The 24,362-nt window shown below is 47.9% G+C and overlaps 20 non-coding genes across 20 annotated transcripts; all 20 read left to right on the forward strand.

Annotated features, from left to right (window-relative positions):
- Positions 1-626: 626 nt before the first annotated feature.
- TRNAL-UAG (transfer RNA leucine (anticodon UAG)) lies at positions 627-708 on the forward strand. Its single transcript has one exon. It is a non-coding gene; the product is annotated as a tRNA-Leu (tRNA).
- Positions 709-1,852: 1,144 nt separating this feature from the next.
- TRNAL-UAG (transfer RNA leucine (anticodon UAG)) lies at positions 1,853-1,934 on the forward strand. The gene has a single exon. It is a non-coding gene; the product is annotated as a tRNA-Leu (tRNA).
- Positions 1,935-3,078: 1,144 nt separating this feature from the next.
- On the forward strand, positions 3,079-3,160 carry TRNAL-UAG (transfer RNA leucine (anticodon UAG)). Its single transcript has one exon. It is a non-coding gene; the product is annotated as a tRNA-Leu (tRNA).
- A 1,144-nt stretch (positions 3,161-4,304) lies between these two features.
- Positions 4,305-4,386, forward strand: TRNAL-UAG (transfer RNA leucine (anticodon UAG)). The gene has a single exon. It is a non-coding gene; the product is annotated as a tRNA-Leu (tRNA).
- A 1,144-nt stretch (positions 4,387-5,530) lies between these two features.
- Positions 5,531-5,612, forward strand: TRNAL-UAG (transfer RNA leucine (anticodon UAG)). The gene has a single exon. It is a non-coding gene; the product is annotated as a tRNA-Leu (tRNA).
- A 1,144-nt stretch (positions 5,613-6,756) lies between these two features.
- Positions 6,757-6,838, forward strand: TRNAL-UAG (transfer RNA leucine (anticodon UAG)). The gene has a single exon. It is a non-coding gene; the product is annotated as a tRNA-Leu (tRNA).
- A 1,144-nt stretch (positions 6,839-7,982) lies between these two features.
- TRNAL-UAG (transfer RNA leucine (anticodon UAG)) lies at positions 7,983-8,064 on the forward strand. Its single transcript has one exon. It is a non-coding gene; the product is annotated as a tRNA-Leu (tRNA).
- A 1,144-nt stretch (positions 8,065-9,208) lies between these two features.
- On the forward strand, positions 9,209-9,290 carry TRNAL-UAG (transfer RNA leucine (anticodon UAG)). Its single transcript has one exon. It is a non-coding gene; the product is annotated as a tRNA-Leu (tRNA).
- A 1,144-nt stretch (positions 9,291-10,434) lies between these two features.
- Positions 10,435-10,516, forward strand: TRNAL-UAG (transfer RNA leucine (anticodon UAG)). Its single transcript has one exon. It is a non-coding gene; the product is annotated as a tRNA-Leu (tRNA).
- Positions 10,517-11,660: 1,144 nt separating this feature from the next.
- TRNAL-UAG (transfer RNA leucine (anticodon UAG)) lies at positions 11,661-11,742 on the forward strand. Its single transcript has one exon. It is a non-coding gene; the product is annotated as a tRNA-Leu (tRNA).
- Positions 11,743-12,886: 1,144 nt separating this feature from the next.
- On the forward strand, positions 12,887-12,968 carry TRNAL-UAG (transfer RNA leucine (anticodon UAG)). The gene has a single exon. It is a non-coding gene; the product is annotated as a tRNA-Leu (tRNA).
- Positions 12,969-14,112: 1,144 nt separating this feature from the next.
- TRNAL-UAG (transfer RNA leucine (anticodon UAG)) lies at positions 14,113-14,194 on the forward strand. Its single transcript has one exon. It is a non-coding gene; the product is annotated as a tRNA-Leu (tRNA).
- A 1,144-nt stretch (positions 14,195-15,338) lies between these two features.
- TRNAL-UAG (transfer RNA leucine (anticodon UAG)) lies at positions 15,339-15,420 on the forward strand. Its single transcript has one exon. It is a non-coding gene; the product is annotated as a tRNA-Leu (tRNA).
- Positions 15,421-16,564: 1,144 nt separating this feature from the next.
- Positions 16,565-16,646, forward strand: TRNAL-UAG (transfer RNA leucine (anticodon UAG)). Its single transcript has one exon. It is a non-coding gene; the product is annotated as a tRNA-Leu (tRNA).
- A 1,144-nt stretch (positions 16,647-17,790) lies between these two features.
- On the forward strand, positions 17,791-17,872 carry TRNAL-UAG (transfer RNA leucine (anticodon UAG)). The gene has a single exon. It is a non-coding gene; the product is annotated as a tRNA-Leu (tRNA).
- A 1,144-nt stretch (positions 17,873-19,016) lies between these two features.
- TRNAL-UAG (transfer RNA leucine (anticodon UAG)) lies at positions 19,017-19,098 on the forward strand. The gene has a single exon. It is a non-coding gene; the product is annotated as a tRNA-Leu (tRNA).
- A 1,144-nt stretch (positions 19,099-20,242) lies between these two features.
- Positions 20,243-20,324, forward strand: TRNAL-UAG (transfer RNA leucine (anticodon UAG)). The gene has a single exon. It is a non-coding gene; the product is annotated as a tRNA-Leu (tRNA).
- Positions 20,325-21,468: 1,144 nt separating this feature from the next.
- Positions 21,469-21,550, forward strand: TRNAL-UAG (transfer RNA leucine (anticodon UAG)). Its single transcript has one exon. It is a non-coding gene; the product is annotated as a tRNA-Leu (tRNA).
- Positions 21,551-22,694: 1,144 nt separating this feature from the next.
- Positions 22,695-22,776, forward strand: TRNAL-UAG (transfer RNA leucine (anticodon UAG)). Its single transcript has one exon. It is a non-coding gene; the product is annotated as a tRNA-Leu (tRNA).
- A 1,144-nt stretch (positions 22,777-23,920) lies between these two features.
- TRNAL-UAG (transfer RNA leucine (anticodon UAG)) lies at positions 23,921-24,002 on the forward strand. Its single transcript has one exon. It is a non-coding gene; the product is annotated as a tRNA-Leu (tRNA).
- Positions 24,003-24,362: the final 360 nt, after the last annotated feature.

A 24,362-nucleotide genomic window follows, 5' to 3' on the forward strand; every position in this document is an offset into this window, starting at 1 on the left:
AAGAGTTTGCAGTAGCTCCTTGGGTCGAGTTAGGGGTCGAATGAGACAAAGCTAAGATTTGCGTTACGGCTGGGGTTGGTCCAGTAAGGATCCCACACACCATGGACCATCGGCGGAGGCCCCGGGTAGGCTTACACTGCGGGCTAATGGTGGACTTCTTTAAAAACGTGAGCACTAAATGGGGCGGGATGTTGACTGAAAGAATGCAGCTAGCTACAGAAATATGCAGAAATAAAGAAAAACACATCTCATTGCATGCCTTTAAAGAGCTTACTCTCCCTACCGGCAATGTTCCTGAACCTTCGCTTCCCAAACATTTTTAGAACCAAAAAAAACCTAGAAAAGATCTGACCTCCCTCACCGGGAATTGAACTCAAGACTGCTGGATGGAGGGGTGCTGACATTGACCACTAGGCTACCAGACTGCTGTTGAACAGAGCACTCCCGAAAGGTGACATTTCAATTTCAGGCTGACAAGTGTGCTTTATTGTTCAGTTCGGGCTTTGCAGAGCCAGTGCTAGAATTCAATCCAAGTTCATGCTTTGCTTTGATTTTGAATTAATGGCCAAACCAGCCAATCCCTAAAAAAATACAGGTCTCAGAGGCTCTCGTTTCAGTACCAGCAGGGTAGCGTGGCCGAGCGGTCTAAGGCGCTGGATTTAGGCTCCAGTCTCTTTGGAGGCGTGGGTTCGAATCCCACCGCTGCCAATAGCTGTTTCTTTTTTATCTTCATGCCACGTGTACAGACAGGACAATTGGGAGCCAGGGAATGGCATGTGTTTATGAATTCTTGCTTTTCTGAACACCCAGACTGAAAGCACACATCTGACTCGTGTGCGTTTTCACCAAAAAAGGGTAAAGCATAAATCACTGTTCACTGAAAACGGACATGCGTTCACGATCCTGTCAATAAACACGTGCTTGGCAGGGCCACAAATCTGCCGACACGATGCCCTAATGAATGCACATCTCTTTGCCTTGGTAGTTGCTCCTTTTTGCAGCGCCTTTTCCTGCTGCATCACAAAAACTCAGTTCAAGACACTTGGCTCCATCCAGTGGAGCTCCTATGCCCAGCTTAGAAACCCCCAGGCACGAGATTGCAAGGTCCCTGGTAATTCTCCCACTCCTGGACACGTCGGAACCAAGTTTCGTATGCACTAGCAGCGAGAACAAAATCCCACATGTGAGGACAATAGGCGTCTTTCATTTAGGGCTAGTGTTAGGCTAAGAGTTTGCAGTAGCTCCTTGGGTCGAGTTAGGGGTCGAATGAGACAAAGCTAAGATTTGCGTTACGGCTGGGGTTGGTCCAGTAAGGATCCCACACACCATGGACCATCGGCGGAGGCCCCGGGTAGGCTTACACTGCGGGCTAATGGTGGACTTCTTTAAAAACGTGAGCACTAAATGGGGCGGGATGTTGACTGAAAGAATGCAGCTAGCTACAGAAATATGCAGAAATAAAGAAAAACACATCTCATTGCATGCCTTTAAAGAGCTTACTCTCCCTACCGGCAATGTTCCTGAACCTTCGCTTCCCAAACATTTTTAGAACCAAAAAAAACCTAGAAAAGATCTGACCTCCCTCACCGGGAATTGAACTCAAGACTGCTGGATGGAGGGGTGCTGACATTGACCACTAGGCTACCAGACTGCTGTTGAACAGAGCACTCCCGAAAGGTGACATTTCAATTTCAGGCTGACAAGTGTGCTTTATTGTTCAGTTCGGGCTTTGCACAGCCAGTGCTAGAATTCAATCCAAGTTCATGCTTTGCTTTGATTTTGAATTAATGGCCAAACCAGCCAATCCCTAAAAAAATACAGGTCTCAGAGGCTCTCGTTTCAGTACCAGCAGGGTAGCGTGGCCGAGCGGTCTAAGGCGCTGGATTTAGGCTCCAGTCTCTTTGGAGGCGTGGGTTCGAATCCCACCGCTGCCAATAGCTGTTTCTTTTTTATCTTCATGCCACGTGTACAGACAGGACAATTGGGAGCCAGGGAATGGCATGTGTTTATGAATTCTTGCTTTTCTGAACACCCAGACTGAAAGCACACATCTGACTCGTGTGCGTTTTCACCAAAAAAGGGTAAAGCATAAATCACTGTTCACTGAAAACGGACATGCGTTCACGATCCTGTCAATAAACACGTGCTTGGCAGGGCCACAAATCTGCCGACACGATGCCCTAATGAATGCACATCTCTTTGCCTTGGTAGTTGCTCCTTTTTGCAGCGCCTTTTCCTGCTGCATCACAAAAACTCAGTTCAAGACACTTGGCTCCATCCAGTGGAGCTCCTATGCCCAGCTTAGAAACCCCCAGGCACGAGATTGCAAGGTCCCTGGTAATTCTCCCACTCCTGGACACGTCGGAACCAAGTTTCGTATGCACTAGCAGCGAGAACAAAATCCCACATGTGAGGACAATAGGCGTCTTTCATTTAGGGCTAGTGTTAGGCTAAGAGTTTGCAGTAGCTCCTTGGGTCGAGTTAGGGGTCGAATGAGACAAAGCTAAGATTTGCGTTACGGCTGGGGTTGGTCCAGTAAGGATCCCACACACCATGGACCATCGGCGGAGGCCCCGGGTAGGCTTACACTGCGGGCTAATGGTGGACTTCTTTAAAAACGTGAGCACTAAATGGGGCGGGATGTTGACTGAAAGAATGCAGCTAGCTACAGAAATATGCAGAAATAAAGAAAAACACATCTCATTGCATGCCTTTAAAGAGCTTACTCTCCCTACCGGCAATGTTCCTGAACCTTCGCTTCCCAAACATTTTTAGAACCAAAAAAAACCTAGAAAAGATCTGACCTCCCTCACCGGGAATTGAACTCAAGACTGCTGGATGGAGGGGTGCTGACATTGACCACTAGGCTACCAGACTGCTGTTGAACAGAGCACTCCCGAAAGGTGACATTTCAATTTCAGGCTGACAAGTGTGCTTTATTGTTCAGTTCGGGCTTTGCACAGCCAGTGCTAGAATTCAATCCAAGTTCATGCTTTGCTTTGATTTTGAATTAATGGCCAAACCAGCCAATCCCTAAAAAAATACAGGTCTCAGAGGCTCTCGTTTCAGTACCAGCAGGGTAGCGTGGCCGAGCGGTCTAAGGCGCTGGATTTAGGCTCCAGTCTCTTTGGAGGCGTGGGTTCGAATCCCACCGCTGCCAATAGCTGTTTCTTTTTTATCTTCATGCCACGTGTACAGACAGGACAATTGGGAGCCAGGGAATGGCATGTGTTTATGAATTCTTGCTTTTCTGAACACCCAGACTGAAAGCACACATCTGACTCGTGTGCGTTTTCACCAAAAAAGGGTAAAGCATAAATCACTGTTCACTGAAAACGGACATGCGTTCACGATCCTGTCAATAAACACGTTCAGGGCAGGGCCACAAATCTGCCGACACGATGCCCTAATGAATGCACATCTCTTTGCCTTGGTAGTTGCTCCTTTTTGCAGAGCCTTTTCCTGCTGCATCACAAAAACTCAGTTCAAGACACTTGGCTCCATCCAGTGGAGCTCCTATGCCCAGCTTAGAAACCCCCAGGCACGAGATTGCAAGGTCCCTGGTAATTCTCCCACTCCTGGACACGTCGGAACCAAGTTTCGTATGCACTAGCAGCGAGAACAAAATCCCACATGTGAGGACAATAGGCGTCTTTCATTTAGGGCTAGTGTTAGGCTAAGAGTTTGCAGTAGCTCCTTGGGTCGAGTTAGGGGTCGAATGAGACAAAGCTAAGATTTGCGTTACGGCTGGGGTTGGTCCAGTAAGGATCCCACACACCATGGACCATCGGCGGAGGCCCCGGGTAGGCTTACACTGCGGGCTAATGGTGGACTTCTTTAAAAACGTGAGCACTAAATGGGGCGGGATGTTGACTGAAAGAATGCAGCTAGCTACAGAAATATGCAGAAATAAAGAAAAACACATCTCATTGCATGCCTTTAAAGAGCTTACTCTCCCTACCGGCAATGTTCCTGAACCTTCGCTTCCCAAACATTTTTAGAACCAAAAAAAACCTAGAAAAGATCTGACCTCCCTCACCGGGAATTGAACTCAAGACTGCTGGATGGAGGGGTGCTGACATTGACCACTAGGCTACCAGACTGCTGTTGAACAGAGCACTCCCGAAAGGTGACATTTCAATTTCAGGCTGACAAGTGTGCTTTATTGTTCAGTTCGGGCTTTGCACAGCCAGTGCTAGAATTCAATCCAAGTTCATGCTTTGCTTTGATTTTGAATTAATGGCCAAACCAGCCAATCCCTAAAAAAATACAGGTCTCAGAGGCTCTCGTTTCAGTACCAGCAGGGTAGCGTGGCCGAGCGGTCTAAGGCGCTGGATTTAGGCTCCAGTCTCTTTGGAGGCGTGGGTTCGAATCCCACCGCTGCCAATAGCTGTTTCTTTTTTATCTTCATGCCACGTGTACAGACAGGACAATTGGGAGCCAGGGAATGGCATGTGTTTATGAATTCTTGCTTTTCTGAACACCCAGACTGAAAGCACACATCTGACTCGTGTGCGTTTTCACCAAAAAAGGGTAAAGCATAAATCACTGTTCACTGAAAACGGACATGCGTTCACGATCCTGTCAATAAACACGTGCTTGGCAGGGCCACAAATCTGCCGACACGATGCCCTAATGAATGCACATCTCTTTGCCTTGGTAGTTGCTCCTTTTTGCAGCGCCTTTTCCTGCTGCATCACAAAAACTCAGTTCAAGACACTTGGCTCCATCCAGTGGAGCTCCTATGCCCAGCTTAGAAACCCCCAGGCACGAGATTGCAAGGTCCCTGGTAATTCTCCCACTCCTGGACACGTCGGAACCAAGTTTCGTATGCACTAGCAGCGAGAACAAAATCCCACATGTGAGGACAATAGGCGTCTTTCATTTAGGGCTAGTGTTAGGCTAAGAGTTTGCAGTAGCTCCTTGGGTCGAGTTAGGGGTCGAATGAGACAAAGCTAAGATTTGCGTTACGGCTGGGGTTGGTCCAGTAAGGATCCCACACACCATGGACCATCGGCGGAGGCCCCGGGTAGGCTTACACTGCGGGCTAATGGTGGACTTCTTTAAAAACGTGAGCACTAAATGGGGCGGGATGTTGACTGAAAGAATGCAGCTAGCTACAGAAATATGCAGAAATAAAGAAAAACACATCTCATTGCATGCCTTTAAAGAGCTTACTCTCCCTACCGGCAATGTTCCTGAACCTTCGCTTCCCAAACATTTTTAGAACCAAAAAAAACCTAGAAAAGATCTGACCTCCCTCACCGGGAATTGAACTCAAGACTGCTGGATGGAGGGGTGCTGACATTGACCACTAGGCTACCAGACTGCTGTTGAACAGAGCACTCCCGAAAGGTGACATTTCAATTTCAGGCTGACAAGTGTGCTTTATTGTTCAGTTCGGGCTTTGCACAGCCAGTGCTAGAATTCAATCCAAGTTCATGCTTTGCTTTGATTTTGAATTAATGGCCAAACCAGCCAATCCCTAAAAAAATACAGGTCTCAGAGGCTCTCGTTTCAGTACCAGCAGGGTAGCGTGGCCGAGCGGTCTAAGGCGCTGGATTTAGGCTCCAGTCTCTTTGGAGGCGTGGGTTCGAATCCCACCGCTGCCAATAGCTGTTTCTTTTTTATCTTCATGCCACGTGTACAGACAGGACAATTGGGAGCCAGGGAATGGCATGTGTTTATGAATTCTTGCTTTTCTGAACACCCAGACTGAAAGCACACATCTGACTCGTGTGCGTTTTCACCAAAAAAGGGTAAAGCATAAATCACTGTTCACTGAAAACGGACATGCGTTCACGATCCTGTCAATAAACACGTGCTTGGCAGGGCCACAAATCTGCCGACACGATGCCCTAATGAATGCACATCTCTTTGCCTTGGTAGTTGCTCCTTTTTGCAGCGCCTTTTCCTGCTGCATCACAAAAACTCAGTTCAAGACACTTGGCTCCATCCAGTGGAGCTCCTATGCCCAGCTTAGAAACCCCCAGGCACGAGATTGCAAGGTCCCTGGTAATTCTCCCACTCCTGGACACGTCGGAACCAAGTTTCGTATGCACTAGCAGCGAGAACAAAATCCCACATGTGAGGACAATAGGCGTCTTTCATTTAGGGCTAGTGTTAGGCTAAGAGTTTGCAGTAGCTCCTTGGGTCGAGTTAGGGGTCGAATGAGACAAAGCTAAGATTTGCGTTACGGCTGGGGTTGGTCCAGTAAGGATCCCACACACCATGGACCATCGGCGGAGGCCCCGGGTAGGCTTACACTGCGGGCTAATGGTGGACTTCTTTAAAAACGTGAGCACTAAATGGGGCGGGATGTTGACTGAAAGAATGCAGCTAGCTACAGAAATATGCAGAAATAAAGAAAAACACATCTCATTGCATGCCTTTAAAGAGCTTACTCTCCCTACCGGCAATGTTCCTGAACCTTCGCTTCCCAAACATTTTTAGAACCAAAAAAAACCTAGAAAAGATCTGACCTCCCTCACCGGGAATTGAACTCAAGACTGCTGGATGGAGAGGTGCTGACATTGACCACTAGGCTACCAGACTGCTGTTGAACAGAGCACTCCCGAAAGGTGACATTTCAATTTCAGGCTGACAAGTGTGCTTTATTGTTCAGTTCGGGCTTTGCACAGCCAGTGCTAGAATTCAATCCAAGTTCATGCTTTGCTTTGATTTTGAATTAATGGCCAAACCAGCCAATCCCTAAAAAAATACAGGTCTCAGAGGCTCTCGTTTCAGTACCAGCAGGGTAGCGTGGCCGAGCGGTCTAAGGCGCTGGATTTAGGCTCCAGTCTCTTTGGAGGCGTGGGTTCGAATCCCACCGCTGCCAATAGCTGTTTCTTTTTTATCTTCATGCCACGTGTACAGACAGGACAATTGGGAGCCAGGGAATGGCATGTGTTTATGAATTCTTGCTTTTCTGAACACCCAGACTGAAAGCACACATCTGACTCGTGTGCGTTTTCACCAAAAAAGGGTAAAGCATAAATCACTGTTCACTGAAAACGGACATGCGTTCACGATCCTGTCAATAAACACGTGCTTGGCAGGGCCACAAATCTGCCGACACGATGCCCTAATGAATGCACATCTCTTTGCCTTGGTAGTTGCTCCTTTTTGCAGCGCCTTTTCCTGCTGCATCACAAAAACTCAGTTCAAGACACTTGGCTCCATCCAGTGGAGCTCCTATGCCCAGCTTAGAAACCCCCAGGCACGAGATTGCAAGGTCCCTGGTAATTCTCCCACTCCTGGACACGTCGGAACCAAGTTTCGTATGCACTAGCAGCGAGAACAAAATCCCACATGTGAGGACAATAGGCGTCTTTCATTTAGGGCTAGTGTTAGGCTAAGAGTTTGCAGTAGCTCCTTGGGTCGAGTTAGGGGTCGAATGAGACAAAGCTAAGATTTGCGTTACGGCTGGGGTTGGTCCAGTAAGGATCCCACACACCATGGACCATCGGCGGAGGCCCCGGGTAGGCTTACACTGCGGGCTAAAGGTGGACTTCTTTAAAAACGTGAGCACTAAATGGGGCGGGATGTTGACTGAAAGAATGCAGCTAGCTACAGAAATATGCAGAAATAAAGAAAAACACATCTCATTGCATGCCTTTAAAGAGCTTACTCTCCCTACCGGCAATGTTCCTGAACCTTCGCTTCCCAAACATTTTTAGAACCAAAAAAAACCTAGAAAAGATCTGACCTCCCTCACCGGGAATTGAACTCAAGACTGCTGGATGGAGGGGTGCTGACATTGACCACTAGGCTACCAGACTGCTGTTGAACAGAGCACTCCCGAAAGGTGACATTTCAATTTCAGGCTGACAAGTGTGCTTTATTGTTCAGTTCGGGCTTTGCACAGCCAGTGCTAGAATTCAATCCAAGTTCATGCTTTGCTTTGATTTTGAATTAATGGCCAAACCAGCCAATCCCTAAAAAAATACAGGTCTCAGAGGCTCTCGTTTCAGTACCAGCAGGGTAGCGTGGCCGAGCGGTCTAAGGCGCTGGATTTAGGCTCCAGTCTCTTTGGAGGCGTGGGTTCGAATCCCACCGCTGCCAATAGCTGTTTCTTTTTTATCTTCATGCCACGTGTACAGACAGGACAATTGGGAGCCAGGGAATGGCATGTGTTTATGAATTCTTGCTTTTCTGAACACCCAGACTGAAAGCACACATCTGACTCGTGTGCGTTTTCACCAAAAAAGGGTAAAGCATAAATCACTGTTCACTGAAAACGGACATGCGTTCACGATCCTGTCAATAAACACGTGCTTGGCAGGGCCACAAATCTGCCGACACGATGCCCTAATGAATGCACATCTCTTTGCCTTGGTAGTTGCTCCTTTTTGCAGCGCCTTTTCCTGCTGCATCACAAAAACTCAGTTCAAGACACTTGGCTCCATCCAGTGGAGCTCCTATGCCCAGCTTAGAAACCCCCAGGCACGAGATTGCAAGGTCCCTGGTAATTCTCCCACTCCTGGACACGTCGGAACCAAGTTTCGTATGCACTAGCAGCGAGAACAAAATCCCACATGTGAGGACAATAGGCGTCTTTCATTTAGGGCTAGTGTTAGGCTAAGAGTTTGCAGTAGCTCCTTGGGTCGAGTTAGGGGTCGAATGAGACAAAGCTAAGATTTGCGTTACGGCTGGGGTTGGTCCAGTAAGGATCCCACACACCATGGACCATCGGCGGAGGCCCCGGGTAGGCTTACACTGCGGGCTAATGGTGGACTTCTTTAAAAACGTGAGCACTAAATGGGGCGGGATGTTGACTGAAAGAATGCAGCTAGCTACAGAAATATGCAGAAATAAAGAAAAACACATCTCATTGCATGCCTTTAAAGAGCTTACTCTCCCTACCGGCAATGTTCCTGAACCTTCGCTTCCCAAACATTTTTAGAACCAAAAAAAACCTAGAAAAGATCTGACCTCCCTCACCGGGAATTGAACTCAAGACTGCTGGATGGAGGGGTGCTGACATTGACCACTAGGCTACCAGACTGCTGTTGAACAGAGCACTCCCGAAAGGTGACATTTCAATTTCAGGCTGACAAGTGTGCTTTATTGTTCAGTTCGGGCTTTGCACAGCCAGTGCTAGAATTCAATCCAAGTTCATGCTTTGCTTTGATTTTGAATTAATGGCCAAACCAGCCAATCCCTAAAAAAATACAGGTCTCAGAGGCTCTCGTTTCAGTACCAGCAGGGTAGCGTGGCCGAGCGGTCTAAGGCGCTGGATTTAGGCTCCAGTCTCTTTGGAGGCGTGGGTTCGAATCCCACCGCTGCCAATAGCTGTTTCTTTTTTATCTTCATGCCACGTGTACAGACAGGACAATTGGGAGCCAGGGAATGGCATGTGTTTATGAATTCTTGCTTTTCTGAACACCCAGACTGAAAGCACACATCTGACTCGTGTGCGTTTTCACCAAAAAAGGGTAAAGCATAAATCACTGTTCACTGAAAACGGACATGCGTTCACGATCCTGTCAATAAACACGTTCAGGGCAGGGCCACAAATCTGCCGACACGATGCCCTAATGAATGCACATCTCTTTGCCTTGGTAGTTGCTCCTTTTTGCAGAGCCTTTTCCTGCTGCATCACAAAAACTCAGTTCAAGACACTTGGCTCCATCCAGTGGAGCTCCTATGCCCAGCTTAGAAACCCCCAGGCACGAGATTGCAAGGTCCCTGGTAATTCTCCCACTCCTGGACACGTCGGAACCAAGTTTCGTATGCACTAGCAGCGAGAACAAAATCCCACATGTGAGGACAATAGGCGTCTTTCATTTAGGGCTAGTGTTAGGCTAAGAGTTTGCAGTAGCTCCTTGGGTCGAGTTAGGGGTCGAATGAGACAAAGCTAAGATTTGCGTTACGGCTGGGGTTGGTCCAGTAAGGATCCCACACACCATGGACCATCGGCGGAGGCCCCGGGTAGGCTTACACTGCGGGCTAATGGTGGACTTCTTTAAAAACGTGAGCACTAAATGGGGCGGGATGTTGACTGAAAGAATGCAGCTAGCTACAGAAATATGCAGAAATAAAGAAAAACACATCTCATTGCATGCCTTTAAAGAGCTTACTCTCCCTACCGGCAATGTTCCTGAACCTTCGCTTCCCAAACATTTTTAGAACCAAAAAAAACCTAGAAAAGATCTGACCTCCCTCACCGGGAATTGAACTCAAGACTGCTGGATGGAGGGGTGCTGACATTGACCACTAGGCTACCAGACTGCTGTTGAACAGAGCACTCCCGAAAGGTGACATTTCAATTTCAGGCTGACAAGTGTGCTTTATTGTTCAGTTCGGGCTTTGCAGAGCCAGTGCTAGAATTCAATCCAAGTTCATGCTTTGCTTTGATTTTGAATTAATGGCCAAACCAGCCAATCCCTAAAAAAATACAGGTCTCAGAGGCTCTCGTTTCAGTACCAGCAGGGTAGCGTGGCCGAGCGGTCTAAGGCGCTGGATTTAGGCTCCAGTCTCTTTGGAGGCGTGGGTTCGAATCCCACCGCTGCCAATAGCTGTTTCTTTTTTATCTTCATGCCACGTGTACAGACAGGACAATTGGGAGCCAGGGAATGGCATGTGTTTATGAATTCTTGCTTTTCTGAACACCCAGACTGAAAGCACACATCTGACTCGTGTGCGTTTTCACCAAAAAAGGGTAAAGCATAAATCACTGTTCACTGAAAACGGACATGCGTTCACGATCCTGTCAATAAACACGTGCTTGGCAGGGCCACAAATCTGCCGACACGATGCCCTAATGAATGCACATCTCTTTGCCTTGGTAGTTGCTCCTTTTTGCAGCGCCTTTTCCTGCTGCATCACAAAAACTCAGTTCAAGACACTTGGCTCCATCCAGTGGAGCTCCTATGCCCAGCTTAGAAACCCCCAGGCACGAGATTGCAAGGTCCCTGGTAATTCTCCCACTCCTGGACACGTCGGAACCAAGTTTCGTATGCACTAGCAGCGAGAACAAAATCCCACATGTGAGGACAATAGGCGTCTTTCATTTAGGGCTAGTGTTAGGCTAAGAGTTTGCAGTAGCTCCTTGGGTCGAGTTAGGGGTCGAATGAGACAAAGCTAAGATTTGCGTTACGGCTGGGGTTGGTCCAGTAAGGATCCCACACACCATGGACCATCGGCGGAGGCCCCGGGTAGGCTTACACTGCGGGCTAATGGTGGACTTCTTTAAAAACGTGAGCACTAAATGGGGCGGGATGTTGACTGAAAGAATGCAGCTAGCTACAGAAATATGCAGAAATAAAGAAAAACACATCTCATTGCATGCCTTTAAAGAGCTTACTCTCCCTACCGGCAATGTTCCTGAACCTTCGCTTCCCAAACATTTTTAGAACCAAAAAAAACCTAGAAAAGATCTGACCTCCCTCACCGGGAATTGAACTCAAGACTGCTGGATGGAGAGGTGCTGACATTGACCACTAGGCTACCAGACTGCTGTTGAACAGAGCACTCCCGAAAGGTGACATTTCAATTTCAGGCTGACAAGTGTGCTTTATTGTTCAGTTCGGGCTTTGCACAGCCAGTGCTAGAATTCAATCCAAGTTCATGCTTTGCTTTGATTTTGAATTAATGGCCAAACCAGCCAATCCCTAAAAAAATACAGGTCTCAGAGGCTCTCGTTTCAGTACCAGCAGGGTAGCGTGGCCGAGCGGTCTAAGGCGCTGGATTTAGGCTCCAGTCTCTTTGGAGGCGTGGGTTCGAATCCCACCGCTGCCAATAGCTGTTTCTTTTTTATCTTCATGCCACGTGTACAGACAGGACAATTGGGAGCCAGGGAATGGCATGTGTTTATGAATTCTTGCTTTTCTGAACACCCAGACTGAAAGCACACATCTGACTCGTGTGCGTTTTCACCAAAAAAGGGTAAAGCATAAATCACTGTTCACTGAAAACGGACATGCGTTCACGATCCTGTCAATAAACACGTGCTTGGCAGGGCCACAAATCTGCCGACACGATGCCCTAATGAATGCACATCTCTTTGCCTTGGTAGTTGCTCCTTTTTGCAGCGCCTTTTCCTGCTGCATCACAAAAACTCAGTTCAAGACACTTGGCTCCATCCAGTGGAGCTCCTATGCCCAGCTTAGAAACCCCCAGGCACGAGATTGCAAGGTCCCTGGTAATTCTCCCACTCCTGGACACGTCGGAACCAAGTTTCGTATGCACTAGCAGCGAGAACAAAATCCCACATGTGAGGACAATAGGCGTCTTTCATTTAGGGCTAGTGTTAGGCTAAGAGTTTGCAGTAGCTCCTTGGGTCGAGTTAGGGGTCGAATGAGACAAAGCTAAGATTTGCGTTACGGCTGGGGTTGGTCCAGTAAGGATCCCACACACCATGGACCATCGGCGGAGGCCCCGGGTAGGCTTACACTGCGGGCTAATGGTGGACTTCTTTAAAAACGTGAGCACTAAATGGGGCGGGATGTTGACTGAAAGAATGCAGCTAGCTACAGAAATATGCAGAAATAAAGAAAAACACATCTCATTGCATGCCTTTAAAGAGCTTACTCTCCCTACCGGCAATGTTCCTGAACCTTCGCTTCCCAAACATTTTTAGAACCAAAAAAAACCTAGAAAAGATCTGACCTCCCTCACCGGGAATTGAACTCAAGACTGCTGGATGGAGGGGTGCTGACATTGACCACTAGGCTACCAGACTGCTGTTGAACAGAGCACTCCCGAAAGGTGACATTTCAATTTCAGGCTGACAAGTGTGCTTTATTGTTCAGTTCGGGCTTTGCAGAGCCAGTGCTAGAATTCAATCCAAGTTCATGCTTTGCTTTGATTTTGAATTAATGGCCAAACCAGCCAATCCCTAAAAAAATACAGGTCTCAGAGGCTCTCGTTTCAGTACCAGCAGGGTAGCGTGGCCGAGCGGTCTAAGGCGCTGGATTTAGGCTCCAGTCTCTTTGGAGGCGTGGGTTCGAATCCCACCGCTGCCAATAGCTGTTTCTTTTTTATCTTCATGCCACGTGTACAGACAGGACAATTGGGAGCCAGGGAATGGCATGTGTTTATGAATTCTTGCTTTTCTGAACACCCAGACTGAAAGCACACATCTGACTCGTGTGCGTTTTCACCAAAAAAGGGTAAAGCATAAATCACTGTTCACTGAAAACGGACATGCGTTCACGATCCTGTCAATAAACACGTGCTTGGCAGGGCCACAAATCTGCCGACACGATGCCCTAATGAATGCACATCTCTTTGCCTTGGTAGTTGCTCCTTTTTGCAGCGCCTTTTCCTGCTGCATCACAAAAACTCAGTTCAAGACACTTGGCTCCATCCAGTGGAGCTCCTATGCCCAGCTTAGAAACCCCCAGGCACGAGATTGCAAGGTCCCTGGTAATTCTCCCACTCCTGGACACGTCGGAACCAAGTTTCGTATGCACTAGCAGCGAGAACAAAATCCCACATGTGAGGACAATAGGCGTCTTTCATTTAGGGCTAGTGTTAGGCTAAGAGTTTGCAGTAGCTCCTTGGGTCGAGTTAGGGGTCGAATGAGACAAAGCTAAGATTTGCGTTACGGCTGGGGTTGGTCCAGTAAGGATCCCACACACCATGGACCATCGGCGGAGGCCCCGGGTAGGCTTACACTGCGGGCTAATGGTGGACTTCTTTAAAAACGTGAGCACTAAATGGGGCGGGATGTTGACTGAAAGAATGCAGCTAGCTACAGAAATATGCAGAAATAAAGAAAAACACATCTCATTGCATGCCTTTAAAGAGCTTACTCTCCCTACCGGCAATGTTCCTGAACCTTCGCTTCCCAAACATTTTTAGAACCAAAAAAAACCTAGAAAAGATCTGACCTCCCTCACCGGGAATTGAACTCAAGACTGCTGGATGGAGGGGTGCTGACATTGACCACTAGGCTACCAGACTGCTGTTGAACAGAGCACTCCCGAAAGGTGACATTTCAATTTCAGGCTGACAAGTGTGCTTTATTGTTCAGTTCGGGCTTTGCAGAGCCAGTGCTAGAATTCAATCCAAGTTCATGCTTTGCTTTGATTTTGAATTAATGGCCAAACCAGCCAATCCCTAAAAAAATACAGGTCTCAGAGGCTCTCGTTTCAGTACCAGCAGGGTAGCGTGGCCGAGCGGTCTAAGGCGCTGGATTTAGGCTCCAGTCTCTTTGGAGGCGTGGGTTCGAATCCCACCGCTGCCAATAGCTGTTTCTTTTTTATCTTCATGCCACGTGTACAGACAGGACAATTGGGAGCCAGGGAATGGCATGTGTTTATGAATTCTTGCTTTTCTGAACACCCAGACTGAAAGCACACATCTGACTCGTGTGCGTTTTCACCAAAAAAGGGTAAAGCATAAATCACTGTTCACTGAAAACGGACATGCGTTCACGATCCTGTCAATAAACACGTGCTTGGCAGGGCCACAAATCTGCCGACACGATGCCCTAATGAATGCACATCTCTTTGCCTTGGTAGTTGCTCCTTTTTGCAGCGCCTTTTCCTGCTGCATCACAAAAACTCAGTTCAAGACACTTGGCTCCATCCAGTGGAGCTCCTATGCCCAGCTTAGAAACCCCCAGGCACGAGATTGCAAGGTCCCTGGTAATTCTCCCACTCCTGGACACGTCGGAACCAAGTTTCGTATGCACTAGCAGCGAGAACAAAATCCCACATGTGAGGACAATAGGCGTCTTTCATTTAGGGCTAGTGTTAGGCTAAGAGTTTGCAGTAGCTCCTTGGGTCGAGTTAGGGGTCGAATGAGACAAAGCTAAGATTTGCGTTACGGCTGGGGTTGGTCCAGTAAGGATCCCACACACCATGGACCATCGGCGGAGGCCCCGGGTAGGCTTACACTGCGGGCTAATGGTGGACTTCTTTAAAAACGTGAGCACTAAATGGGGCGGGATGTTGACTGAAAGAATGCAGCTAGCTACAGAAATATGCAGAAATAAAGAAAAACACATCTCATTGCATGCCTTTAAAGAGCTTACTCTCCCTACCGGCAATGTTCCTGAACCTTCGCTTCCCAAACATTTTTAGAACCAAAAAAAACCTAGAAAAGATCTGACCTCCCTCACCGGGAATTGAACTCAAGACTGCTGGATGGAGGGGTGCTGACATTGACCACTAGGCTACCAGACTGCTGTTGAACAGAGCACTCCCGAAAGGTGACATTTCAATTTCAGGCTGACAAGTGTGCTTTATTGTTCAGTTCGGGCTTTGCAGAGCCAGTGCTAGAATTCAATCCAAGTTCATGCTTTGCTTTGATTTTGAATTAATGGCCAAACCAGCCAATCCCTAAAAAAATACAGGTCTCAGAGGCTCTCGTTTCAGTACCAGCAGGGTAGCGTGGCCGAGCGGTCTAAGGCGCTGGATTTAGGCTCCAGTCTCTTTGGAGGCGTGGGTTCGAATCCCACCGCTGCCAATAGCTGTTTCTTTTTTATCTTCATGCCACGTGTACAGACAGGACAATTGGGAGCCAGGGAATGGCATGTGTTTATGAATTCTTGCTTTTCTGAACACCCAGACTGAAAGCACACATCTGACTCGTGTGCGTTTTCACCAAAAAAGGGTAAAGCATAAATCACTGTTCACTGAAAACGGACATGCGTTCACGATCCTGTCAATAAACACGTGCTTGGCAGGGCCACAAATCTGCCGACACGATGCCCTAATGAATGCACATCTCTTTGCCTTGGTAGTTGCTCCTTTTTGCAGCGCCTTTTCCTGCTGCATCACAAAAACTCAGTTCAAGACACTTGGCTCCATCCAGTGGAGCTCCTATGCCCAGCTTAGAAACCCCCAGGCACGAGATTGCAAGGTCCCTGGTAATTCTCCCACTCCTGGACACGTCGGAACCAAGTTTCGTATGCACTAGCAGCGAGAACAAAATCCCACATGTGAGGACAATAGGCGTCTTTCATTTAGGGCTAGTGTTAGGCTAAGAGTTTGCAGTAGCTCCTTGGGTCGAGTTAGGGGTCGAATGAGACAAAGCTAAGATTTGCGTTACGGCTGGGGTTGGTCCAGTAAGGATCCCACACACCATGGACCATCGGCGGAGGCCCCGGGTAGGCTTACACTGCGGGCTAATGGTGGACTTCTTTAAAAACGTGAGCACTAAATGGGGCGGGATGTTGACTGAAAGAATGCAGCTAGCTACAGAAATATGCAGAAATAAAGAAAAACACATCTCATTGCATGCCTTTAAAGAGCTTACTCTCCCTACCGGCAATGTTCCTGAACCTTCGCTTCCCAAACATTTTTAGAACCAAAAAAAACCTAGAAAAGATCTGACCTCCCTCACCGGGAATTGAACTCAAGACTGCTGGATGGAGGGGTGCTGACATTGACCACTAGGCTACCAGACTGCTGTCGAACAGAGCACTCCCGAAAGGTGACATTTCAATTTCAGGCTGACAAGTGTGCTTTATTGTTCAGTTCGGGCTTTGCACAGCCAGTGCTAGAATTCAATCCAAGTTCATGCTTTGCTTTGATTTTGAATTAATGGCCAAACCAGCCAATCCCTAAAAAAATACAGGTCTCAGAGGCTCTCGTTTCAGTACCAGCAGGGTAGCGTGGCCGAGCGGTCTAAGGCGCTGGATTTAGGCTCCAGTCTCTTTGGAGGCGTGGGTTCGAATCCCACCGCTGCCAATAGCTGTTTCTTTTTTATCTTCATGCCACGTGTACAGACAGGACAATTGGGAGCCAGGGAATGGCATGTGTTTATGAATTCTTGCTTTTCTGAACACCCAGACTGAAAGCACACATCTGACTCGTGTGCGTTTTCACCAAAAAAGGGTAAAGCATAAATCACTGTTCACTGAAAACGGACATGCGTTCACGATCCTGTCAATAAACACGTGCTTGGCAGGGCCACAAATCTGCCGACACGATGCCCTAATGAATGCACATCTCTTTGCCTTGGTAGTTGCTCCTTTTTGCAGCGCCTTTTCCTGCTGCATCACAAAAACTCAGTTCAAGACACTTGGCTCCATCCAGTGGAGCTCCTATGCCCAGCTTAGAAACCCCCAGGCACGAGATTGCAAGGTCCCTGGTAATTCTCCCACTCCTGGACACGTCGGAACCAAGTTTCGTATGCACTAGCAGCGAGAACAAAATCCCACATGTGAGGACAATAGGCGTCTTTCATTTAGGGCTAGTGTTAGGCTAAGAGTTTGCAGTAGCTCCTTGGGTCGAGTTAGGGGTCGAATGAGACAAAGCTAAGATTTGCGTTACGGCTGGGGTTGGTCCAGTAAGGATCCCACACACCATGGACCATCGGCGGAGGCCCCGGGTAGGCTTACACTGCGGGCTAATGGTGGACTTCTTTAAAAACGTGAGCACTAAATGGGGCGGGATGTTGACTGAAAGAATGCAGCTAGCTACAGAAATATGCAGAAATAAAGAAAAACACATCTCATTGCATGCCTTTAAAGAGCTTACTCTCCCTACCGGCAATGTTCCTGAACCTTCGCTTCCCAAACATTTTTAGAACCAAAAAAAACCTAGAAAAGATCTGACCTCCCTCACCGGGAATTGAACTCAAGACTGCTGGATGGAGAGGTGCTGACATTGACCACTAGGCTACCAGACTGCTGTTGAACAGAGCACTCCCGAAAGGTGACATTTCAATTTCAGGCTGACAAGTGTGCTTTATTGTTCAGTTCGGGCTTTGCACAGCCAGTGCTAGAATTCAATCCAAGTTCATGCTTTGCTTTGATTTTGAATTAATGGCCAAACCAGCCAATCCCTAAAAAAATACAGGTCTCAGAGGCTCTCGTTTCAGTACCAGCAGGGTAGCGTGGCCGAGCGGTCTAAGGCGCTGGATTTAGGCTCCAGTCTCTTTGGAGGCGTGGGTTCGAATCCCACCGCTGCCAATAGCTGTTTCTTTTTTATCTTCATGCCACGTGTACAGACAGGACAATTGGGAGCCAGGGAATGGCATGTGTTTATGAATTCTTGCTTTTCTGAACACCCAGACTGAAAGCACACATCTGACTCGTGTGCGTTTTCACCAAAAAAGGGTAAAGCATAAATCACTGTTCACTGAAAACGGACATGCGTTCACGATCCTGTCAATAAACACGTGCTTGGCAGGGCCACAAATCTGCCGACACGATGCCCTAATGAATGCACATCTCTTTGCCTTGGTAGTTGCTCCTTTTTGCAGCGCCTTTTCCTGCTGCATCACAAAAACTCAGTTCAAGACACTTGGCTCCATCCAGTGGAGCTCCTATGCCCAGCTTAGAAACCCCCAGGCACGAGATTGCAAGGTCCCTGGTAATTCTCCCACTCCTGGACACGTCGGAACCAAGTTTCGTATGCACTAGCAGCGAGAACAAAATCCCACATGTGAGGACAATAGGCGTCTTTCATTTAGGGCTAGTGTTAGGCTAAGAGTTTGCAGTAGCTCCTTGGGTCGAGTTAGGGGTCGAATGAGACAAAGCTAAGATTTGCGTTACGGCTGGGGTTGGTCCAGTAAGGATCCCACACACCATGGACCATCGGCGGAGGCCCCGGGTAGGCTTACACTGCGGGCTAATGGTGGACTTCTTTAAAAACGTGAGCACTAAATGGGGCGGGATGTTGACTGAAAGAATGCAGCTAGCTACAGAAATATGCAGAAATAAAGAAAAACACATCTCATTGCATGCCTTTAAAGAGCTTACTCTCCCTACCGGCAATGTTCCTGAACCTTCGCTTCCCAAACATTTTTAGAACCAAAAAAAACCTAGAAAAGATCTGACCTCCCTCACCGGGAATTGAACTCAAGACTGCTGGATGGAGGGGTGCTGACATTGACCACTAGGCTACCAGACTGCTGTTGAACAGAGCACTCCCGAAAGGTGACATTTCAATTTCAGGCTGACAAGTGTGCTTTATTGTTCAGTTCGGGCTTTGCACAGCCAGTGCTAGAATTCAATCCAAGTTCATGCTTTGCTTTGATTTTGAATTAATGGCCAAACCAGCCAATCCCTAAAAAAATACAGGTCTCAGAGGCTCTCGTTTCAGTACCAGCAGGGTAGCGTGGCCGAGCGGTCTAAGGCGCTGGATTTAGGCTCCAGTCTCTTTGGAGGCGTGGGTTCGAATCCCACCGCTGCCAATAGCTGTTTCTTTTTTATCTTCATGCCACGTGTACAGACAGGACAATTGGGAGCCAGGGAATGGCATGTGTTTATGAATTCTTGCTTTTCTGAACACCCAGACTGAAAGCACACATCTGACTCGTGTGCGTTTTCACCAAAAAAGGGTAAAGCATAAATCACTGTTCACTGAAAACGGACATGCGTTCACGATCCTGTCAATAAACACGTGCTTGGCAGGGCCACAAATCTGCCGACACGATGCCCTAATGAATGCACATCTCTTTGCCTTGGTAGTTGCTCCTTTTTGCAGCGCCTTTTCCTGCTGCATCACAAAAACTCAGTTCAAGACACTTGGCTCCATCCAGTGGAGCTCCTATGCCCAGCTTAGAAACCCCCAGGCACGAGATTGCAAGGTCCCTGGTAATTCTCCCACTCCTGGACACGTCGGAACCAAGTTTCGTATGCACTAGCAGCGAGAACAAAATCCCACATGTGAGGACAATAGGCGTCTTTCATTTAGGGCTAGTGTTAGGCTAAGAGTTTGCAGTAGCTCCTTGGGTCGAGTTAGGGGTCGAATGAGACAAAGCTAAGATTTGCGTTACGGCTGGGGTTGGTCCAGTAAGGATCCCACACACCATGGACCATCGGCGGAGGCCCCGGGTAGGCTTACACTGCGGGCTAATGGTGGACTTCTTTAAAAACGTGAGCACTAAATGGGGCGGGATGTTGACTGAAAGAATGCAGCTAGCTACAGAAATATGCAGAAATAAAGAAAAACACATCTCATTGCATGCCTTTAAAGAGCTTACTCTCCCTACCGGCAATGTTCCTGAACCTTCGCTTCCCAAACATTTTTAGAACCAAAAAAAACCTAGAAAAGATCTGACCTCCCTCACCGGGAATTGAACTCAAGACTGCTGGATGGAGGGGTGCTGACATTGACCACTAGGCTACCAGACTGCTGTTGAACAGAGCACTCCCGAAAGGTGACATTTCAATTTCAGGCTGACAAGTGTGCTTTATTGTTCAGTTCGGGCTTTGCACAGCCAGTGCTAGAATTCAATCCAAGTTCATGCTTTGCTTTGATTTTGAATTAATGGCCAAACCAGCCAATCCCTAAAAAAATACAGGTCTCAGAGGCTCTCGTTTCAGTACCAGCAGGGTAGCGTGGCCGAGCGGTCTAAGGCGCTGGATTTAGGCTCCAGTCTCTTTGGAGGCGTGGGTTCGAATCCCACCGCTGCCAATAGCTGTTTCTTTTTTATCTTCATGCCACGTGTACAGACAGGACAATTGGGAGCCAGGGAATGGCATGTGTTTATGAATTCTTGCTTTTCTGAACACCCAGACTGAAAGCACACATCTGACTCGTGTGCGTTTTCACCAAAAAAGGGTAAAGCATAAATCACTGTTCACTGAAAACGGACATGCGTTCACGATCCTGTCAATAAACACGTGCTTGGCAGGGCCACAAATCTGCCGACACGATGCCCTAATGAATGCACATCTCTTTGCCTTGGTAGTTGCTCCTTTTTGCAGCGCCTTTTCCTGCTGCATCACAAAAACTCAGTTCAAGACACTTGGCTCCATCCAGTGGAGCTCCTATGCCCAGCTTAGAAACCCCCAGGCACGAGATTGCAAGGTCCCTGGTAATTCTCCCACTCCTGGACACGTCGGAACCAAGTTTCGTATGCACTAGCAGCGAGAACAAAATCCCACATGTGAGGACAATAGGCGTCTTTCATTTAGGGCTAGTGTTAGGCTAAGAGTTTGCAGTAGCTCCTTGGGTCGAGTTAGGGGTCGAATGAGACAAAGCTAAGATTTGCGTTACGGCTGGGGTTGGTCCAGTAAGGATCCCACACACCATGGACCATCGGCGGAGGCCCCGGGTAGGCTTACACTGCGGGCTAATGGTGGACTTCTTTAAAAACGTGAGCACTAAATGGGGCGGGATGTTGACTGAAAGAATGCAGCTAGCTACAGAAATATGCAGAAATAAAGAAAAACACATCTCATTGCATGCCTTTAAAGAGCTTACTCTCCCTACCGGCAATGTTCCTGAACCTTCGCTTCCCAAACATTTTTAGAACCAAAAAAAACCTAGAAAAGATCTGACCTCCCTCACCGGGAATTGAACTCAAGACTGCTGGATGGAGGGGTGCTGACATTGACCACTAGGCTACCAGACTGCTGTTGAACAGAGCACTCCCGAAAGGTGACATTTCAATTTCAGGCTGACAAGTGTGCTTTATTGTTCAGTTCGGGCTTTGCACAGCCAGTGCTAGAATTCAATCCAAGTTCATGCTTTGCTTTGATTTTGAATTAATGGCCAAACCAGCCAATCCCTAAAAAAATACAGGTCTCAGAGGCTCTCGTTTCAGTACCAGCAGGGTAGCGTGGCCGAGCGGTCTAAGGCGCTGGATTTAGGCTCCAGTCTCTTTGGAGGCGTGGGTTCGAATCCCACCGCTGCCAATAGCTGTTTCTTTTTTATCTTCATGCCACGTGTACAGACAGGACAATTGGGAGCCAGGGAATGGCATGTGTTTATGAATTCTTGCTTTTCTGAACACCCAGACTGAAAGCACACATCTGACTCGTGTGCGTTTTCACCAAAAAAGGGTAAAGCATAAATCACTGTTCACTGAAAACGGACATGCGTTCACGATCCTGTCAATAAACACGTGCTTGGCAGGGCCACAAATCTGCCGACACGATGCCCTAATGAATGCACATCTCTTTGCCTTGGTAGTTGCTCCTTTTTGCAGCGCCTTTTCCTGCTGCATCACAAAAACTCAGTTCAAGACACTTGGCTCCATCCAGTGGAGCTCCTATGCCCAGCTTAGAAACCCCCAGGCACGAGATTGCAAGGTCCCTGGTAATTCTCCCACTCCTGGACACGTCGGAACCAAGTTTCGTATGCACTAGCAGCGAGAACAAAATCCCACATGTGAGGACAATAGGCGTCTTTCATTTAGGGCTAGTGTTAGGCTAAGAGTTTGCAGTAGCTCCTTGGGTCGAGTTAGGGGTCGAATGAGACAAAGCTAAGATTTGCGTTACGGCTGGGGTTGGTCCAGTAAGGATCCCACACACCATGGACCATCGGCGGAGGCCCCGGGTAGGCTTACACTGCGGGCTAATGGTGGACTTCTTTAAAAACGTGAGCACTAAATGGGGCGGGATGTTGACTGAAAGAATGCAGCTAGCTACAGAAATATGCAGAAATAAAGAAAAACACATCTCATTGCATGCCTTTAAAGAGCTTACTCTCCCTACCGGCAATGTTCCTGAACCTTCGCTTCCCAAACATTTTTAGAACCAAAAAAAACCTAGAAAAGATCTGACCTCCCTCACCGGGAATTGAACTCAAGACTGCTGGATGGAGGGGTGCTGACATTGACCACTAGGCTACCAGACTGCTGTTGAACAGAGCACTCCCGAAAGGTGACATTTCAATTTCAGGCTGACAAGTGTGCTTTATTGTTCAGTTCGGGCTTTGCACAGCCAGTGCTAGAATTCAATCCAAGTTCATGCTTTGCTTTGATTTTGAATTAATGGCCAAACCAGCCAATCCCTAAAAAAATACAGGTCTCAGAGGCTCTCGTTTCAGTACCAGCAGGGTAGCGTGGCCGAGCGGTCTAAGGTGCTGGATTTAGGCTCCAGTCTCTTTGGAGGCGTGGGTTCGAATCCCACCGCTGCCAATAGCTGTTTCTTTTTTATCTTCATGCCACGTGTACAGACAGGACAATTGGGAGCCAGGGAATGGCATGTGTTTATGAATTCTTGCTTTTCTGAACACCCAGACTGAAAGCACACATCTGACTCGTGTGCGTTTTCACCAAAAAAGGGTAAAGCATAAATCACTGTTCACTGAAAACGGACATGCGTTCACGATCCTGTCAATAAACACGTTCAGGGCAGGGCCACAAATCTGCCGACACGATGCCCTAATGAATGCACATCTCTTTGCCTTGGTAGTTGCTCCTTTTTGCAGCGCCTTTTCCTGCTGCATCACAAAAACTCAGTTCAAGACACTTGGCTCCATCCAGTGGAGCTCCTATGCCCAGCTTAGAAACCCCCAGGCACGAGATTGCAAGGTCCCTGGTAATTCTCCCACTCCTGGACACGTCGGAACCAAGTTTCGTATGCACTAGCAGCGAGAACAAAATCCCACATGTGAGGACAATAGGCGTCTTTCATTTAGGGCTAGTGTTAGGCTAAGAGTTTGCAGTAGCTCCTTGGGTCGAGTTAGGGGTCGAATGAGACAAAGCTAAGATTTGCGTTACGGCTGGGGTTGGTCCAGTAAGGATCCCACACACCATGGACCATCGGCGGAGGCCCCGGGTAGGCTTACACTGCGGGCTAATGGTGGACTTCTTTAAAAACGTGAGCACTAAATGGGGCGGGATGTTGACTGAAAGAATGCAGCTAGCTACAGAAATATGCAGAAATAAAGAAAAACACATCTCATTGCATGCCTTTAAAGAGCTTACTCTCCCTACCGGCAATGTTCCTGAACCTTCGCTTCCCAAACATTTTTAGAACCAAAAAAAACCTAGAAAAGATCTGACCTCCCTCACCGGGAATTGAACTCAAGACTGCTGGATGGAGGGGTGCTGACATTGACCACTAGGCTACCAGACTGCTGTTGAACAGAGCACTCCCGAAAGGTGACATTTCAATTTCAGGCTGACAAGTGTGCTTTATTGTTCAGTTCGGGCTTTGCACAGCCAGTGCTAGAATTCAATCCAAGTTCATGCTTTGCTTTGATTTTGAATTAATGGCCAAACCAGCCAATCCCTAAAAAAATACAGGTCTCAGAGGCTCTCGTTTCAGTACCAGCAGGGTAGCGTGGCCGAGCGGTCTAAGGCGCTGGATTTAGGCTCCAGTCTCTTTGGAGGCGTGGGTTCGAATCCCACCGCTGCCAATAGCTGTTTCTTTTTTATCTTCATGCCACGTGTACAGACAGGACAATTGGGAGCCAGGGAATGGCATGTGTTTATGAATTCTTGCTTTTCTGAACACCCAGACTGAAAGCACACATCTGACTCGTGTGCGTTTTCACCAAAAAAGGGTAAAGCATAAATCACTGTTCACTGAAAACGGACATGCGTTCACGATCCTGTCAATAAACACGTGCTTGGCAGGGCCACAAATCTGCCGACACGATGCCCTAATGAATGCACATCTCTTTGCCTTGGTAGTTGCTCCTTTTTGCAGCGCCTTTTCCTGCTGCATCACAAAAACTCAGTTCAAGACACTTGGCTCCATCCAGTGGAGCTCCTAT

This window comes from Ambystoma mexicanum, chromosome 1p (genome assembly GCF_040938575.1).
Source record: "Ambystoma mexicanum isolate Mex_15411 chromosome 1p, UKY_AmexF1_1, whole genome shotgun sequence".
In the NCBI taxonomy this organism is placed as follows: domain Eukaryota; kingdom Metazoa; phylum Chordata; class Amphibia; order Caudata; family Ambystomatidae; genus Ambystoma; species Ambystoma mexicanum.